The sequence below is a fragment of the Chroicocephalus ridibundus genome, chromosome 18, assembly GCF_963924245.1.
Source record: "Chroicocephalus ridibundus chromosome 18, bChrRid1.1, whole genome shotgun sequence".
Taxonomy (NCBI): domain Eukaryota; kingdom Metazoa; phylum Chordata; class Aves; order Charadriiformes; family Laridae; genus Chroicocephalus; species Chroicocephalus ridibundus.
The window spans coordinates 6,287,146-6,304,766 of record NC_086301.1 but is presented as its reverse complement, the minus strand read 5'-3'; the positions used below and the strand labels follow the sequence as shown (position 1 = coordinate 6,304,766).

Below are 17,621 nucleotides of genomic sequence, written 5' to 3'. Positions count from 1 at the left end.
GGGAAAAAAAAGCCAAAACCAAAGAAAACAAAAAAGAAAAAAAAAAAAGCCCAAGAAAACAAAAAAGAAAAAAAAAAAGCCCAAGAAAACAAAAAAGAAAAAAAAAAGCCAAAACCAAAAAAGAAAAAAAAACAGCCAAAACCAGAGAAACCAAAAAAGAAAAAAAACAGCCAAAACCAGAGAAACCAAAAAAGAAAAAAAAAAAGCCAAAACCAAAAAAAAAAAGAAAAAAACAGAGAAAACAAAGAAAAAAAAAAAAAGCCAAAACCAAAAAAGAAAAAAAAGCCAAAAACAGAGAAAACAAAAAAGAAAAAAACAGCCAAAAAAAAGCCAAAACCAAAGAAAACAAAAAAAAAAATGCCAAAGCCAAAAAAGAAAAAAAAAAGCCAAAACCAGAGAAAACAAAAAAGCCAAAAAAAAGCCAAAACCAAAGAAAAAACCCCTCAAATAGTTGCCAGCATCCAAACAAAGTCCAGGGCGGCCACATGGCGCGGCTGTTCTGTGCAGCACGGGGCTGCTCAGCTCCTGCCAGCGTCTTCCTGCTGGAGACGGGACTTGCATGGCTTTGCGCTCTCGCCTGCGCGCTGCGGAGGCGGCCGTGGCTGGCGTAGGGTCCAGGGCGCAGCAGAAGCCGGGCTGCGAGGGCTCGCAGGAGGGCGGTGGGTGCCTCAGGGCTCGCTGCAGAGAAGCAGATGGTCCAGTAAAGGACACCTCTGCCTCCAAGCACCTCAGCGCTAGGAGCTGGCTGGCTGCAGCGAGTCTGCTCTCCAACCCAAGGGCTGGCCGCATCTAGGATGGGGGAAGACACCTCCGGCTAAGGCACGTCCCAGACTGCGCACGTGTGCAGCTGCCCGCGGGCCCCACACTGCTCACGGCTGCCTTTCTCCCCCAAATTCAGCCAGGCTCCGCGTTCCGTTTTCCCCAGCAGAAGCAAGAAAGTGGCCGTAGGCGCAACTCGCAGCTCCGGAGCTCTCTGCTGCTTCTGTGTCCAAAGCCCCTGCTGCCAGGGGTTCTTCCCTCCCCCCATTCCTGCAGCTTTTCCTACCTCTGTCCGGATCCTCCTCATCTCTGGACAGGAGTCCGGACTCCTGTCTCATCGCTGGGGTGGGCTCCAGGGGTGGGCACAGACGAGTCCTGCGCTCAGAAGAGCTCTCTGCTTCCCGCAGCACAGACCAGGCTCGATGGCATCGCTAAAACAGAAACGGGGACAGAGAAAAGTCAGTCGAAGCCCCGAAACTGCTGCTCCCCCCCTCCCAAAACTGCTCCCGACCAGAGTAGCTCAGCCCTTGTCACCGGTAAGACACCATAAATCCGTCCTGGGGGTCCTGCGGGGCGGTGTCGGAGCCGAGATCCGTGCAGGGAGTCTTGCATGGAGAGGATAAGCAGCAGGTCGCAGCGCTGAGCTATCAAAGCAAATGCAAACGTCACTGGTTTTATTCCCAGTTTGCAGCGAGCTCCCCCAGACACAGGCCCCGCGGCGCCTCTTTTCCTGCCCCAGAGCCCTGTCGCCAGGCTGGCGCGAAGCACACACCGAGAATCATCTGCCCTGAATTATTGGGGGGTGGGGTGTGTGGGGGGGAATTTCTTAAAAGCCTTTTTGGCTCAGGCATCCAAATCATCGCTGCTTTGGCCAGTATTTTTTCTTTACGCCCCCAAAAACGCAGACATAGCCGGGATCCGATTACCTGGGAAGTCTGCACTCGCTCTGTGCTGAGCAAACGCGTGATGAAGGGCTCCTTCCTCCCACCGCTGCAGCTCACGACGTCACCCAACTCGAGGGATGGCCGCGCGCCTTCTGCGGCATCACCCGATGCACGAGGGAGGCGAGCGGAGACAAAACCACCGCATTTGCTCTTGGCATCGCTTTGGATACGCGTTTACCGGGCCCGTATCTCACGAGGAGCCTTGTTTGGTTCGCAGCCTTGAGGGCTCCGGTTTGGGAAAGGGGATATGGAAGAAGCGGTTGGGAAAAGAGCCAAGAACGTTAATGGACGGGCTCAGCTCTGATTCCAGCGTCACCTTCCCCTTGTCAGAGACAGGCCAGCGCCCTTAAATCCGCCTCCAGGGTTCGATAACCTCGTCTGGAGAATTTCTCTTGCACAGAGCGAGGACTCGGTGCAATTCCTGCTGGAAGAGAGTGGGGAAAATGGCATGACAACGACCGCCCTACCCCAAAGCTCCGCAGGAGCTCGCCGCTTCAAAGCCGTACGATACCTGCCCTGGATCCCTCCTCGCCCAGCTTTTGTGCTCACCGTCTCCCGAGGACTGGTAGGTACCAACAAGGAGCCGCGACCCCCCTCCCAGCTAAAGCCAGTTAACACTAGGCGGGGGGGGGGGGGCCCGAACACCCGCTGGCTCGTACAGGAGCCAGGAGGGAAGCAAGGAAGCAGCGGAGTGCTCTGCGTGCTCTGGGGAACTGGAGATCATGGTGTCGAAGCGGGTACGCCATCCTCACCGTCCGACGCCTGCAAGGAAGGCGGCGCTTACCTACGTCCGAGCGCAAAGTCTAGTTCCCCCCCCCCGCCTCCACAGCTCCTCGTGCTCTTGGAAAAGAGCAGCGAGAATGGGCACGGGTAAAAGTGTTCCGACAACCGAGGCACAGATCAGAGCAGCAAGGGCTCCGACCCATTCTCTTCTGCTGAACGAGCCCTCTCTCTCATCCCACCTTTCTCCCTCCGTGGCGAGACGGACCCGATTTCTCCCCGAGACAGACCCCACCGTCCCCCAGCCTGAGACCACAGAAACCTCCCCCCTCGCACGCGTCCCTCCCTGCTGCTTCCGCTGGCTTATTGCGGCCTGGCAGAGCCAGAAGGGGAGGAGGAGGAGGAGCACCAAGAGCAGGATTTCAGACAAAACATGATGTTAAACCTCAGCCCTGCCTGGGGGAAGCTGGGAGACACGCGAGGGGCAGAGTGGGGGGGCTGTTAAAAGCCTGGATCCATCCAAACCCAACAGGTCCTTTTGCTCTCGCACAGCCGTTTCACAGGACGTTCCTCTCCGGTGTCCCCTCTGATGGCAAACTCTTCCCGTCAGCACCCAGGCGATGACCAGTTAGTCTCCCAGGGGGCCACCACGCAAGATCAGGACAGAAAACATTGGAGAGGAGCCACCCCCAGAGAGCATCAGGAGAGCCGAGAGCCCCAGGGCACCCGGTGAGAGAGAAACGCCCACGAACCGACCCACCAAAGGTCTCCTTCGCCCCGAGGCCATCAACGCAGCAGAGCAACTCAGAAACCTCAGCTCCTGCTCCCACAGAAACCAGCCCTTCATTTAAGGGTAAAAATAAATAAATAAATACGCAAGAATTAAAATAAAAACAAAGGCAGGCTGGTCCCTAAGCTCTGACCCCACTAGATGTCTCTCTTGGCCAAGGCACAAGGGCTCCTGAAGCATCACCAGGAGGAAGGTCCAGGGAAGCGCGGAAGGGGCAGGTCTGGAGGCTGTAAACCCCAGACCCCTCTCCCAAAAGCCAGCGGGGAGGGAGCCAAGAGGAGAAAGAAGGACCGAGTGGGCAGGGAAGGGAAACAAGCGTAGGCAGCGCTGGATGGAGAACTGAGCCCCGCGGCTCGCAGCAGCTGGCCTGGCCTGCGAGGTGCCTAAATGAGATACTTGCAGGGGGGAAAAGCAGCTCTGAATCAGCCTGGAAAGTCCCATCCCTCAGGTTAAAGGTCTGAGTCCAAGAGTTCATAGAATAGTTTGGGTTGGAAAAGACCTTTAAAGGTCCTCTAGTCCAACCCCCCCTGCAGGGACATCTTTAACTAGACCAGGTTGCTCCAAGCCCTGGCCAACCTGGCCTTGAACCCCTCCAGGGATGGGGCAGCCACAGCTTCTCTGGGCAACCTGGGCCAGGGGCTCACCGCCCTCACAGCAAAGGATTTCTTCCCAATATCCAACCTAAATCTCCCCTCTTGCAGTGTAAAACCCTTCCCCCTCGTCCCATGGCTCCCCTCCCTGCTCCAGAGTCCCTCCCCAGCTTTCCTGGAGCCCCTTGAGGGCCTGGAAGGGGCTGGAAGGTCTCCCCGGAGCCTTCTCTTCTCCAGGCTGAACCCCCCCAGCTCTCTCAGCCTGTCCTCCCAGCAGAGGGGCTCCAGCCCTCCCAGCATCTCCGGGGCCTCCTCTGGCCCCGCTCCAACAGCTCCGTGTCCTTCTGCTGTTGGTGGCCCCCGAGCTGGTGGCAGCACTGCGGGGGGTTCTCCCCAGAGCAGAGTTCATCAGTTTGCTGACACCCAGCAGCCCGCTTGATTTTTATTCTCCTCCTGCAGCAGTTCCCAAGCTGCTCCCCCTCTGCCCCAGCGCCATCAGGGGAAACAGCTTTCTACTTACTTCACGTTAAAAGAAACCAGTTGTCAGACCCCAAAAATGCTGCGTTTCATTTAGACACGGTGCATTTCCGATACCATGGGGTTTCGGCGACACAAACCCAGCCCTAGTTGGTACTGGGAGCTAGCAGGGGCTAAACGCGGCTGAACCGGGGGTGGGAACTGTTAGCAAACCCACCGAGAAGTGGCAACACGAGGGGTTTGGATAATCCGGCAGCGGCTTGGAGGTGGAGCAGAGACAGACTTGGCCCCAGGCACACAAAACAGAAGCAGGTCTGACATTTGCGTCTCGTTGCACCGGTCGTCTTAGAAACTGTGAGAAAAGTAAAGAGATCGGGGAACCCGAGGCAATCATCGGGGGCAACCTCTCACCCCAGGGAGCCAACACAAACAACGGGGTCAGGGAACAGGGAGCCGAGAGGATTTCGTGCTGCTGGGAGCCATCAGGATACCTATAGGGGCCGGGGGGGGAAAGGAAAGGCCGCATCCCCTGGAAGTGAACCCAGGCAAGGCTGCCCGGAGGTCAGCACCCCGAGCGGCCGGTCCCAAATGGGAACGGATGACTTAACAGGAGACGAACCACCAGGAAAAGCGCGCCAGGTCTTCGGGAGGAATTACAGCTGACAAATCAAAAGGAAAACATCCCACACAATTGCTTGGAAAGCCGCCTCACCCAGCCTGGCTCGGGCAGCCCAGCTGCTCCCAGGGATGTGCACAGCGAGAGGACCAGGGTAGGGTCTGCCTCCGCGGACCATCCTGCTCCGCAATCCCGCTCTCCTGGATGCTATTCCAGGCAATTTCACACCCACAGCCGTCTTGGGTACTTAAAAAGCCCTTCTGCGGGTCAAAGGGGCTTTGACCCAGGGCACACGAAGCACCTTCTCCTGCTCTTTTTCACCCAAAAGCTTGCAGTTTTCTCCAGACAAGGCATTAGGGCTCGGTCTTGCTCAGAGAGGCGCCAGCAGAGATGCCCCGCGGGGCAGCACCGACACAGTGTCAGGCTGTACAGAAACACTCTCCTTGTGCCCCCCACCGCCGTGCTGCGGCCACCATCGCTGGGCACAGCGGCTGCCCGCCAACCTGCGAGTCACTCCATGGCCCACGGCACAGCACCTGCCACCCTCCCGGCCCCGGGTCCCTCGCCAGCTCTCCCTCCGCTTGGCCGACCCCTTCTCCCCCGTCTCCTCTCCTTCTGCTCGGCTGGCCCCAGGCGTCCACGCACACCACACTCCCTTACTTGCTCTTGGCTGGCCCTTCTACCAGCAGATCTCCTTGGTGTTCACAGAGACCAGCCCCACTGCACATATCTCGCCGTCCAGGGTCACCTCCTCCCGTACATCCATTACACCAGGTGTCGGCTCGCTCCCGCAACAGAGCGCGGCAAGGTTTAGGGGAGAATCTCGCTTCCTTCTTGCCCAGCATGCACACAGCAAACCCAAGTAGAGCTGAAAGGGGAGAAAAAACAACAAAAAAGAATATCTACAGACATTTCAGGGCTTGTCTCATCTTGGAGACAACAGCCTTTTACACCAACACCTGCGCCAGCCCACCAGTAAAGCACCAGTTCACAAGCTGTAACGCCGGCCTGTCCCCACTACTTAACGAACGCTGAAGAAAGCGATTAGATAGAGACGCAGCCATGCAGCATCCAACATCGCTCACAAACTAGCAGGCTCCTTCCTCCCAACCATTTTAGGGCTTACAAGCAAGAAAGCGGCAAGTTATCTTTGGCCTTCAAATCCCCACTTGTGTTGCTGCTTCGCAATCGCATCTGTGCCAGCGGGGAGAATCGCTTCACATGCCACTGTCTGTCTGCTGATTTGTTTCCCACACGTATTCCCCAGCTTGCTGATGGGGAGATGAGCAGAGCAGGGAAAAGAAGAAGAAAAAAAAAAAACCCCAAACAATTAAATCCAGCACAGCAGCCAAGCTTCTAAGTGGATTGTCTCCATAACATCCTTCGACAGCGATGATCTCAAGCCACCAGGCAGACTTTCTACCTCACAGTTACTCCAACTCTTATCTTATCACGGCTGAAGGCTCACTGCAAGCGCCGAATGCCTCGGCCCCGGCTTGGTTTCTCTGCCCAGCGACTCCAGTCTGGATTGTGCTGCTAAACTGGGGCTCCGCAGCCTGGAAGGGAAGGTTCCCCCCTCCCTCCCTCCCTCCCCAGGCCCAGATCCTGGATGCACTGGGCGAACCAGTTCCCATCTCGTGAGCATCGCCCCGATAGCAAGGGGGAAAACACCTTTTCTCCCCTCCAGCCCTTGGGAACCATCAAGTGACACTATTTACAGACATGGCAGCTGCCGCCGAGTTCCTGGAAAGCGCCTGACTGAACACACGCCGGCATCCCGGCTGTCTGGCGCAGTTGGCGGGCATGTCGGGAGAAACCCGGGGCTGAGAGAGCAAAGCGGGGACCGAGGTGTGCAGGGTGGAGGGTCCGCCCAGGTCTGGGAGCGCAGACTTCGACAGAAAGGCAGTAGGAAAGCTCTAGGGGTTTGGGTTCCCGGCGGCTGCCTCTCGACACGGAGCAGACAGAGAAGTCTCCTGCGCAAACGAAGCAGAGCTTGCGCCTAACCCAGCACTTTCCCTCCCAGGGCTCACAGTGGGGGACAAGAATGACAGCAGCTTTTATAGTTCGGGAGCACACTGTCACCCACAGGGAACACGAGATGCTTCGGCTAAGCCGGCTCTTACCGTCCCCTCACTCAAGTCCAGCTGTCACACGGTTCAGCTACTCCGAGACAGCGGCTTCTGCTTTCTCCAACGAGGTAGGAGTCTCTCTCTACACACCAATGACCCTAAGACCAAGAAGGTACATTAAATGCCCATTTCTAAGCATATGAAACTGGACAGAGTCCTCTGGTCTCGGGTCTATAACTAGCAGGGAGGTTCTTTCACACCGAGAACGTAAGTTTTTTGCCCTACCTTGCTCAGCCCGAAGTACAATCCCTTCAGCAAGAAGAAAACGACAGACCCCGATTTCTGTACTATCGAGAGATGAACCTGGAAAGGAAACGTAAGAGCAACCTCTCAGCAAGGTGCAGGCGACAGAACACAAACTTCAAGCTTTGAGGTTCCAGCTGGGGTTTCGGCAGTGGTCAGCATCGCACTGATGGAGCTCGTCCCTACTCAGCACCAAGTGTCTATCAGGGCTAGCACAAAGGCAAGGTACCCACACTACCCGAGTTACAGCAGCTCTTAGAGCCGTTTAGAGGATTTCTTTATAGCACACCGGAGGCAGGTAATCGCCCATCTGAACTGCCAGGATAAAATCCGCAACAGAGAGGGCGGCTGTTCCTCCAGAGCAACACAGCCAGCAGCTTCTGCTCAAGAGAAGCCACGATGGGACGTGACAGTCTGAGGCTGCTGCTCAGTTGTTTCCTTACCAGGACCAAACAACGGCAGGACTGGTAAAGCCACCTTGGGACCCGTCATCTGGAATGAACCCTTTTGGTGGCACATACTGGGAAATGCTACACCCAAGGCAGCCTTGCTCCTTTGAACGGCGTCCTGGTCTAGAGTTCATCGGCACAGGTAAAAAAATCTTTCACATCTGCTGCGCTTACAGTAAGAGGGATGACAGCTTCGTTACGGATACGCAGAGCTTCCAAAGAAGAACAGCATGGAGGGTTGCCTTGGAGACTGCAGTAAGCAATGTGCTGCCAGATGACTGGGTCTCATACCACAGCAGGCACTTGCCAGGAGGGTGATCTCAGCGGTGCGTGCTGCATTATCAAACATTCCTGGAGGAAAGACTGAATCCCTGCGAGGACCGGGTGAATCAGGCCGCGCGGAAGGTGGTTCTTTATGTTGCCATTAGTCATGTTCTTTGGCTTTGCCCCCCCCGCCCCGCCAGCGTGACCGGTCAGAGCAGAGAAACCTCTCTGCCCCACAAAAGCCAGCTCCTCCCCTTGCACCCAGAGGTTAGCGGGACCGGTGCGTGGCACAGGGCTGCGAGGGAAGCGCGGACCCGCTAATCACCCTCTAATTCCCCGGCAGAGGTAAGAATACATCACTCCCTATCCCTGGCCAAACCAGGGTAGAAAATGAGAGTTGAAGAAGCCGCTGCTCAGTTTGGATAAACCGTGAAACGGCTTCCCAACTGACCCGCAGCAAAAACCAAAGCTTCCCATCGCATGAATTGTTACGCTGCCACGGACCTCTTCATCGCCACCAGCTTTCAGCCCTGCCCTAAGTATTTCTGGAGTTATCTTCGTGGTGGACCCTTGGACTTGCTTCTAGTTTTCTCCCTTGCACGGCCACGCTTTCAACATTTATTTCCCCCTTCTTGTGCGGGCTCCCATTTGATAGTGTATCCAAGGTCTGATCCCACTCATCTTTCACGGAAAATGGCTTTATCCCGTCACAACCGATCTATTTAGCAGACGATATTTTAAGAATTACTTCAGCATTACAGTCAGGCTACTGGTTACACAGCATTGGCAGCACCGACAGGATAAGCGAAGAAAGCGATCCATGGGAAAATCCTCAGCTTGTTAAGACAAATCAAGCCTCTGGACTAAGTTCTAGGCACAAGCCATCGGTTTGCCATTGAGTTCAACGTTTCAGGGGTGATCTTTCCAGTTTCCACCAGTTGCAGGTATGCTTATACTCTGCAGGGAAAAAAATAAATAAATAAATCCTTCCACAAACCCGTAACTCCTATGAAGGACCACAGCTTTTGGTACTTGCGCTACCAGTGCTTGTCATCTTCGAGACAAGGGTGACCGTCGTGGCACCGTAATATTCTCCTTTCAAAAGCTTTTTTATTCAGGACGTCCAAAGCGACGCAGAAAGAGTTAACCAATGCTCACGGCATTTGACGAGCATTAACCCACTGTAGCTTTGTGCTGGCCGCTCTTCCAGTGCGGGCCTGGAATCAAGGAGGGGAACACATCAGGTGGAGGATTAGGAAAACATCTCTCATGGTGAGAAATCTGCCAGGCTCCCAAGGGAAACGATGAAAACCCTGCTGCTTGAGTCACTTAAAACTGGACCCAGTACAGGAAAATCTAGTGTAGGGAACAAGCCTTCCCCCATAGGGGGAAAATGGAGAAGTTGGATGACCTCAGATCTTTCCCATCTCCAGTTTTTGTGGTTCCAGGAATTTGCAGAGGCGAGAGCTTACACAGCACAGAACAGGTAAGTTGGATGATTAACGGTTGCTACCAAACCTGCCAGAGTGAGTCAACCCGATCGACACAACTCACACAACAGCGTTTGGGCCTGGACTGCCAGGACCACACTCGGCTTCTAACAAGAGAAAAGAGTTCAGCATCCACAGGAAAACCCCCAGATTACGCAAAGGCCAGGACAACAGGAGACAGTGAATTCACAACAGCCACCTTGGTGGCTTTTCATCTTGATTGGTCAAGTGTCCAAGCTCAAACACAAGAGACAGTAGTTATCCGACAAGGAATTTACACTTTGCATAGAGAAAGTATGATGCTTACGTGTTTTCAGACAAATTCTTCCAGTTCCTCACTAAGTTTGAGGCCTCGAAAAAAACTAATAGTCAAGGAAACAGCCCCAGTTAACACTGGGCAGGATAGTGGTGGGTTTGTTGTTTAAGAACCACGTGCTTCAAAACTAGACTTACCTATTACTAACCGGGGTGAGGAAGAAAAGCTAGGAAAACCTCATTCCTCGACCCGCATCATCCTCTCACGCTTTCTTTTGGAGACAACTGCTGCTAACGCCTGGAAGATACTGGACTAGACAGATCATTAGTTTCCTCGCTAATCCCAGCAAGCAGAAGACAACTCGAACCCGCGGTTCATCCGTCAGAGACCCGCACTGCCCGCTGCATTCCCCAATACATGAGCGGATAAACCCACAAAGAGAAATCAAGCCTCCGAGCCTGCCTGCATCTCCGGAAGGCAGCAATCGCCCGCGCAAGGACGCTTGCCCCTGACAGAGACTTGGCAGAGCAGCCAGGAGGTCTATTACTATTGTCATTCTAGCAGAGCGCCAGCTTGCCTGTTAAAACAGGGTATTTGCAGGGTGATGAATTCCGATTTCAAGATAATTTATAGCCTTAGTAAATAAACAGGCTTACGGCTGTTTAAACACTGTTTAAACAGTCATATACAATAGCCCCGGGCAAGCACACTGAAGAACAGAAGTCTCTGGGGAGAAACAGCAGAGGAAAGCAAGGGAAACTCAAAACACTTCCCACCAGAAATGAAGTTCTTCCCCCTCTCCAAAACAACACCTCACCCCGCTCCCCAGTTCCCATTCACCCTTCTACCCACAGCTCTGTGCCAGAAATCCAAGACCTCTTTAATACCACAGGGTGTCACATCACCTTTCACCACTGCCTTGTGCACTGCTCGATCCAACCTGCCGCACACGAGTTCACGCTGACTTCACCCCACCTGTTCTTGGGCAACTGTATACAGTAAAAAGTGTAATTATAGCTTTTGCTGCTGTCAAGCTTGTGTACTTTGCTGTGTGTTTGGGGTTTGTTTTTTTTTTGCATTCTTTTCAAGTGGGCTTGATAGGACTGGAAAGCCTGCAGACTGGTTTAGACACCAAGTTAAGACGCCTTTGAGGCCAAGGTCATGAGGATCCACTTCGCTTCTGTTCTCTTACCAGAAGTGTTTTAGAAGGGCTGCACGTTGCACAGCGCAATCACAGCCGCAGTCACTGGGGCTGGGGCAGAGGCAGGGAAGGAGCAGAGATGTGCTTTGCTTCATTTTTAAAGCAGGCCTGCAGGTAAGCTGCAACAACCTGCTATTCAGAGAACAAGAGAAATTATTAAGGGCTGTAGGCACCAGCTTGGGAGAGAGCAGCTAAAACGTGCAAGAAAGGAAACAGCCAGCCTACACATACTGAAACACGCTAATCCTCTGGACAGTGGAATTATTCTGGACAATGCAAGGGAGTGGATATTCCCTAGCAGTCATGGGATGAGAGGAAAAGGAAAGTTTCAGCTGCCTACCAAGGACTGCTCCCAGGAGGAAGGTTCAGATGAATCTCTTCTTCCAGGGAAGGGACAGAACGTTCTCCCTGCAACCAGCCTGTCACCCCACTGTGGCACGCGGGGGAATATAGGAACAGCCCTGCCATGGCCAAGAGCACGGAGGAGATGAACTCATTCCCTCCCCCGTGCGTTTGTTCCTATAGATCAAGCCACTCGGAATTTTTATCCCATGTTTCGACTGTGCCTATGGCCCTGAAGAGATTTCAAGCAAGGAAAGGTAAATTGCTAGCCGAGACTGGCAGGGTCTCCGGCCCCACACAGCGGCTGGGATGGGTTCAGCAAGACTCCCACCCCCAAGCAAAGCTGGTACAGACCGGGCGCAGTATGTCCTGGCATTTGCCGCCAGGCTTGCTGGCACCTAGGCCAGGGATGTGGTCAGAGCAGCAAGCAGAGCTGAGCAAGCTGGAAAGCTGTTTCAACCATACCTTACACCACAACTGACAGAAAGCATGAGTTACAGGCAACAGGAGCCAGGGATGAGGGAGAAGACAGTCTTGTCCGTACAGGATCTGAATGGCCTCTCTTGGAGAAGAGACAGCTTCCATGCCAGTCTGCCAAATTCTCAAATAGCCTCAGACAATCCTCTCAGCCCCTCTGTTTCCTTCTCCAAGACAGGACAATACTTCAGAACCACCTTTGTAACGAGAAAAGACATTACTATTACAGCAGATGACCTCATACAGACATGCTTCACCCCAGCAAATATGTTTCACAGAGATGACGTTTCCTCACCCGAGGAAACAGCGCAGGGCTGGCAATAGCTCCCAGGAGCCTTCAGCTTCGGTCCCTCCGATGACTGCATTTCACCCAAAGCGAACACAGCTCACCCTGTGACGGCTGCCAGGGCTGCCCATCCCTCCCACACCCAGAGGAAAGGGTTCACGGATGGGCGGAAGGAAAGCTGAGCACACGTCCCGGTCCTGGCCCAGAGGGTTGGCATCAGAGTTCATACATTTGGATTTGGAGCTGAATCGCCACAAAACTCAGAGAAGCTCAAGATACAACCCGTGTCACGTCTATACATGTGCTATGCCTGTGCCCGAGCCAACTGGAAGTCCTGTGGCTGCGTTAACTCAGCGCCAAATCAGCACTAAAGGATCCCACCTCTCAACTGAGTTCACCGCTGCTACAGGGTGCCAGTTCAGGCCTGGTTCACGTCCAAACGTCTCTGAGTGCAGGCAAAACGAACACGCATCTACCTGCAAAATACCGTACGGAGGCACCCAGAAAGAAACAGGCCAGGTTCAGAGCGAAGTCAGGCTCTCCAGGGTCACCATCTCGCTCTCCCAAAGGTGAATTCTCCGATATCCCGGAGCGCCCTGCCCAGAGCACGACGAGCCACGGTAGCAAGTCACCTCAAGTGACAGGACACACAAGAAAGATAAACTCAGGCTGGCTAAGGCTTCGTTTCGCATCTGACCCAGACCACCACCAGAACAGCTGGTGTGCCTAACACCGGGCCAGGCACTAGTTGGTGCCACGTGAAACACCAGAGACACCTCTGACTGGCTGACTGTCTCTTCTTGCTCAGAAACTTAGAGAGAGGTTTAGGATATTTCCCAAACCTTCCCACCAGCTCTAGTTTCTGCTCACAGGCGTGGGTGTTACTGAGAATCACTGCTGCTGGGAAGGATCGTTCAGCAAACACACTTTGAACAGGAGCCATATAGAAGAGGTTTGTATTTCCTGAATGGAAACGAAACCCCTTTATATAGGCTGGATTGGAGATTCAATGGCCAAACTGTTCCCTTCAGACCTTATTTTCTTTGGACCTTGAGTATACCCCACATGAGACATCTGGCACAGAGCTTACAGGATACAGTTTGCTTTGGCACTGGCCGGCTTTTGGAGCTCACAGTGTTTAAATAGGATTTTATGAATTGAACAGTCTCACTCTCTTCTGTAATGCTTCAAATTAAGGTTTCCACATATGCCTTTAATAGACATTCACTAAGACACTTATTGCATGTTAAATAAACATCACTCAGTGAAATAGAACACCCTCATTGAGGATTAACAAACATACGATTCAGTCGGGCTGCTGCAGCTGTTAAGCCTCAACTACAACTTCAATGTCATAATCAGTCATTTTATTAAGATAATAATTGCCCTATTAATGCTAATTAAATGACTTATGCCTTTACACTCCCGTGACGCTGTTCACCGATAACCCCTCACGCAGACACAGCGGGCGATTCCCTCTCCACCTCCAGAGGGGCCTGGGATAGCTAACAGGACTGCCGGGAGCTGCTCACTGTCCACTGCTCCAAATAAGCCTCCGGACAGAAGTTAGAGAAGCCTGATCCAGCTTTTTGGAGAATGAAGGGGAAGGTGTGAAAAAATAAAACATAAATAATGAACATCATCCTGAAAAATTACGGGCAGCAGGTCAGTTCATCCAAAGGATGGGAGAGCCAAGCTTGTTTTTAACCTGGTAAGCAGGGCAGAGCAATAATTATAGCTGGTGATGCTGGCCAGTAGAGCCAGCAATACAGAAAGGGATCACGGCCCTAACCACAAGGCCTCCTTACGTGCCAAGAACACCTCACCAGGACCCTGTCTGGAGGGCTGGGGAAGCCCAGGCAGCCTGCGAGCCCGGCACTCTGCTCCGAGGCGCTGAAGCCCATCCAGGAGGTAGGAGGAGAATGGAGGATGCCAATCTGCAGCCCGCACCTCCCAGCGCGACCTCGCCAGCTGAGCTCTTTCCCCAGGAGCACCCCGAGCGATGCAGACTCCCAGCTCCGCGCCGAGTACAGCAGACACAGCTGTTCAGCCCCCACAGTCTGGGCACTCGTGCAGTAGTCGGGACCGGACTCCGTTGCCCGGCTGTTGAGGCTGACCTTCCGTCAGGAGATGGACCAGATGTTCCAGCACGGGCTCTGAAGGGGCTTAGCAGCAGCCTCGGTGCCTGAAGCCAAAGCTATGTCGTAACACTTGGCTTGCTACGCAAAGTGATTCCCCTGCCCCTCATTCCCAGATTTTTGGTAGTGATTATTACTTTAAAAGTTTAAAATACAGAAAGCAAAAGTGGATTCCTTGCATCCTCGTCATTTTAATTGGGACAATATCTTCCATAAATGGTAAACGTAATTGACCTCATCTCAGAAGAGGCAGGGAGGAGCAAGTTATCCCTTGCCATGTGATAGTAACCTTTAGCGTAGCTCAGGGACTCAACCTATTAGCACACGCAGGCTCCCATTTGTTAGACCATAAAATAACACGTTGCCAAGCCCTATAATGGAGTGCAGATTTAGATATTGATTAATTGTTAAAATATCTCTGAAATGTACTAAGTTAAAAGGGAAATGACCTCATGTTTCCTTTGAGACTCTTCACCTTCTCCCTACTCCAAGAATTTCCGCAGCACAGCCTGCTGCGATCCCTGCCATCCCCCTGCTGCAGGGGACTCCAGCACAACTCGCACGAGCCCTTTTTCGGAGCTAAGCTCCCCGTCTAAAGCCATGCCAACCAAACCCAGCTCAAAAAAACCCCCAACCCAAACAGACCCCTTGTTGACCTGTTCACCTCTCACTCAAGCTTGCTCTACTGGCATTGAAGGGAAAAAAAGAAAGAAAAAAAAAAAGGGGAGGGGGAAGTCAGATTCAAGCCAAAAGCTTTGCTAAGACTGACCTCCGTGGTTCAGGTCACTTCATAACTAGACACGTTGTGGTTTGAACATAGAAAACAAGAATGAGAGAGAAGATCTGCTGATCCCTTAAAGCTTTTCCACGGGAGGCACCACCTGTACCGAGCCCCTGAGCCCACGTACAGAGAACCAAGACCCCACAGGCCCACCCAGACACCCTACGCCTCTGCCCAACTTGCAAACATGGGGCTGCATCCCTAAGTATCCCTGCAGCTGATTTTTATTCCATTCACTTCTTCCCTGTTCTTCAGGAAAAGGATCAGTAAGAGGAGAGGGGCACCAAAGGCTCCCGAGATACCCAAGCACACGTGAACGTCACACCGGCGTGACAAAGTAGGCACGTTTGAAATTCAAGGCGCTTGGATCAGAGCGTGATCTCAACAGGAGAGAAACACTGAATCCCGCTCCAAGCCCGAAGCTCCAGAGAAGACATTTGGCAAGACCAGGAAAGGGAGGCCGGTAACCATGACAACCACTCATTTCTTAGTATCAGCCAACAAAAAATGACTCCTGAAGACACAAGCCCCGTGACCGCTGCTTCCATTTCCCCTGTCCTGGGAGGGCTCTCCATTAGTCATGCCACACACAGAACTACACCCAGGAATGTCACACAGGCTCCCCCTTAATTGAGAGGCCCCCCCATAACCATACCTCCTCTCAGCACACCCATAGGAAGCTGCCGAATTCCTTACTTCTGGGTCGCAATCTTCCCCGTTTCAAAACTAATACGGAGAGATGCCGGGCGCCACCTCTGAGCATTTGGCTTCCAAAGGCTGGGAAGAAACAAAGAGAAAAGCCATATGAAGATTAACAACACGGGCGCTAAGGAACAGACAAAACTTCAGGAAAACCACCATTTCGTGGCAGAGCTTCATCCATCTCGAATAGCAGAAACGTGCAACTTAATTCTCATTGTTATTCACCGTACACATCAGGTAAGCAGCTTTCATCTCCACTGGGCAACCGCATCACTGATTTTTATGATCTGTGCCCAGCACATGAATTTAGGAATAAAATTAAAACTATTCAGATCTCAGCACTAACACGATCACGGTGCAGGCAAAAGGCACTGAACTAAGCAGCACCCTCACCCTCCAGGCCCACCTCCCCAGCATCTGAAACAGCTCCCACAAGTTAATTCTTCCCCTTACCTTTCACCGCCTTTGTATCGGCTGCGCCGTCTCAGCGCTTTGGGCACCTTTTGATGGCGTCGTCCTCCCAGCATGTTCATCCGGACACAAGACAGAGAGCTGCTCCGTCAAAGGCCTCAGTTTTTCAAAACGGCCATTTGTTGTTGGTGTTATCTGCTCCTGTTTTGGGGAGGAAAAAAGGGCTTCTAGATCGCTGGCCACACAAGGAAGGGCTCGAGCTGCTGGTCAAGCTAGAAATGGAAAGTAAGGAGTCGGGGGAAACCCTGCATTACTTTTGCAAGTTCCCTAGATCTTGGCCCCAACTCAGGCTTTTTCTAGGCAGCCTTTGCTGCCTCAAAGCGAGGGCTTTTTCAAAAGCTAAAACACACATACCCTTGCCTCCTCTCCCAGCAGCATTCCCTAGAGAGGGCATTCCCTAGCTCTCCACTCCCCAGAGCGCGATCAGATAGAAAGAGAGTCACTGCACAGCCTTATCCCTCCCCAATTCAAATAGCATTTGTACTTCAGCGTTACACTGTTCCACTCACCTCCCACCTTGATTTTCCTGCGTGTTACCAACCACAGGATCCCAAAAGCAGCACAGCTTAGTCTCTTGGATTTCAGCCAGAGTCTCCAACTTTCATCTCCTGCAAAACCATAGTCCTGTTTGGAGCTCCCATCCTCCTCCTTCCAGGTTCCAGTTCCCCAGGAAGGGCTGCAGAAGCCCACCATGCAGCAGGCAAGACTGGGCAGCTCTCCTCTCCCGAGAAGCAGTATTTAAGCCCAGCCAGGTGCTCCTCTTTAGCCTAATTGGCAGATTGGGGTCAAACTGCACCTGGCTCCAAACCGAGCCTGGCCTGAAGGGAACCCACTTGTCCCCACTACAGACATACAGAGCCCAGTGTACACCCAATCACAGAATTATAGAACCACAGCATGGTTACAGCTGGAAGGGACACTAAAGATCATGTCGTTGATGGGCATGATGCCCATGGGCAGGGACACCTCCCACCAGCCCAGGTTGCTCCAAGCCCCGGCCAACCTGGCCTTGAACCCCTCCAGGGATGGGGCAGCCACAGCTTCTCTGTTCCAGGGGCTCACCGCCCTCACACCAAACGATTTCTTCCCCACATCTCACCTCAATCTCCCCTCTTTCAGTGTAAAACCGTTCCCCCTCGTCCCATGGCTCCCCTCCCTGCTCCAGAGTCCCTCCCCAGCTTTCCTGGAGCCCCTTGAGGGCCTGGAAGGGGCTGGAAGGTCTCCCCGGAGCCTTCTCTTCTCCAGGCTGAACCCCCCCAGCTCTCTCAGCCTGTCCTCCCAGCAGAGGGGCTCCAGCCCTCCCAGCATCTCCGGGGCCTCCTCCGGCCCCGCTCCAACAGCTCCGTGTCCTTCTGGAGCGAGTCAGCTGCCCAAGCAGCTTCCTCCACGCCACTGCCCCACGGGCTAGCTCCCAGATGACCAGGTAGCCAGCCCAACCAGGAGTCACCCAACCTGTGTTTGGCTCCTGGCTCTGTGCAAGCCACGCCACTTCCCTG

At 53.3% G+C, this 17,621-nt stretch overlaps 2 long non-coding RNA genes across 2 annotated transcripts; both read right to left on the bottom strand.

The window, feature by feature from the left end:
* Nucleotides 1-434: 434 nt before the first annotated feature.
* On the bottom strand, nucleotides 435-6,318 carry LOC134524924 (uncharacterized). The gene is made up of 3 exons (XR_010073635.1): nucleotides 5,557-6,318; nucleotides 1,686-2,465; nucleotides 435-1,403 (listed from the first exon to the last, which is right to left on the bottom strand). It is a non-coding gene; the product is annotated as an uncharacterized LOC134524924 (long non-coding RNA).
* A 5,512-nt stretch (nucleotides 6,319-11,830) lies between these two features.
* LOC134525043 (uncharacterized) lies at nucleotides 11,831-16,258 on the bottom strand. Its single transcript, XR_010073672.1, has 3 exons — nucleotides 16,108-16,258; nucleotides 15,608-15,729; nucleotides 11,831-11,944 (listed from the first exon to the last, which is right to left on the bottom strand). It is a non-coding gene; the product is annotated as an uncharacterized LOC134525043 (long non-coding RNA).
* Nucleotides 16,259-17,621: the final 1,363 nt, after the last annotated feature.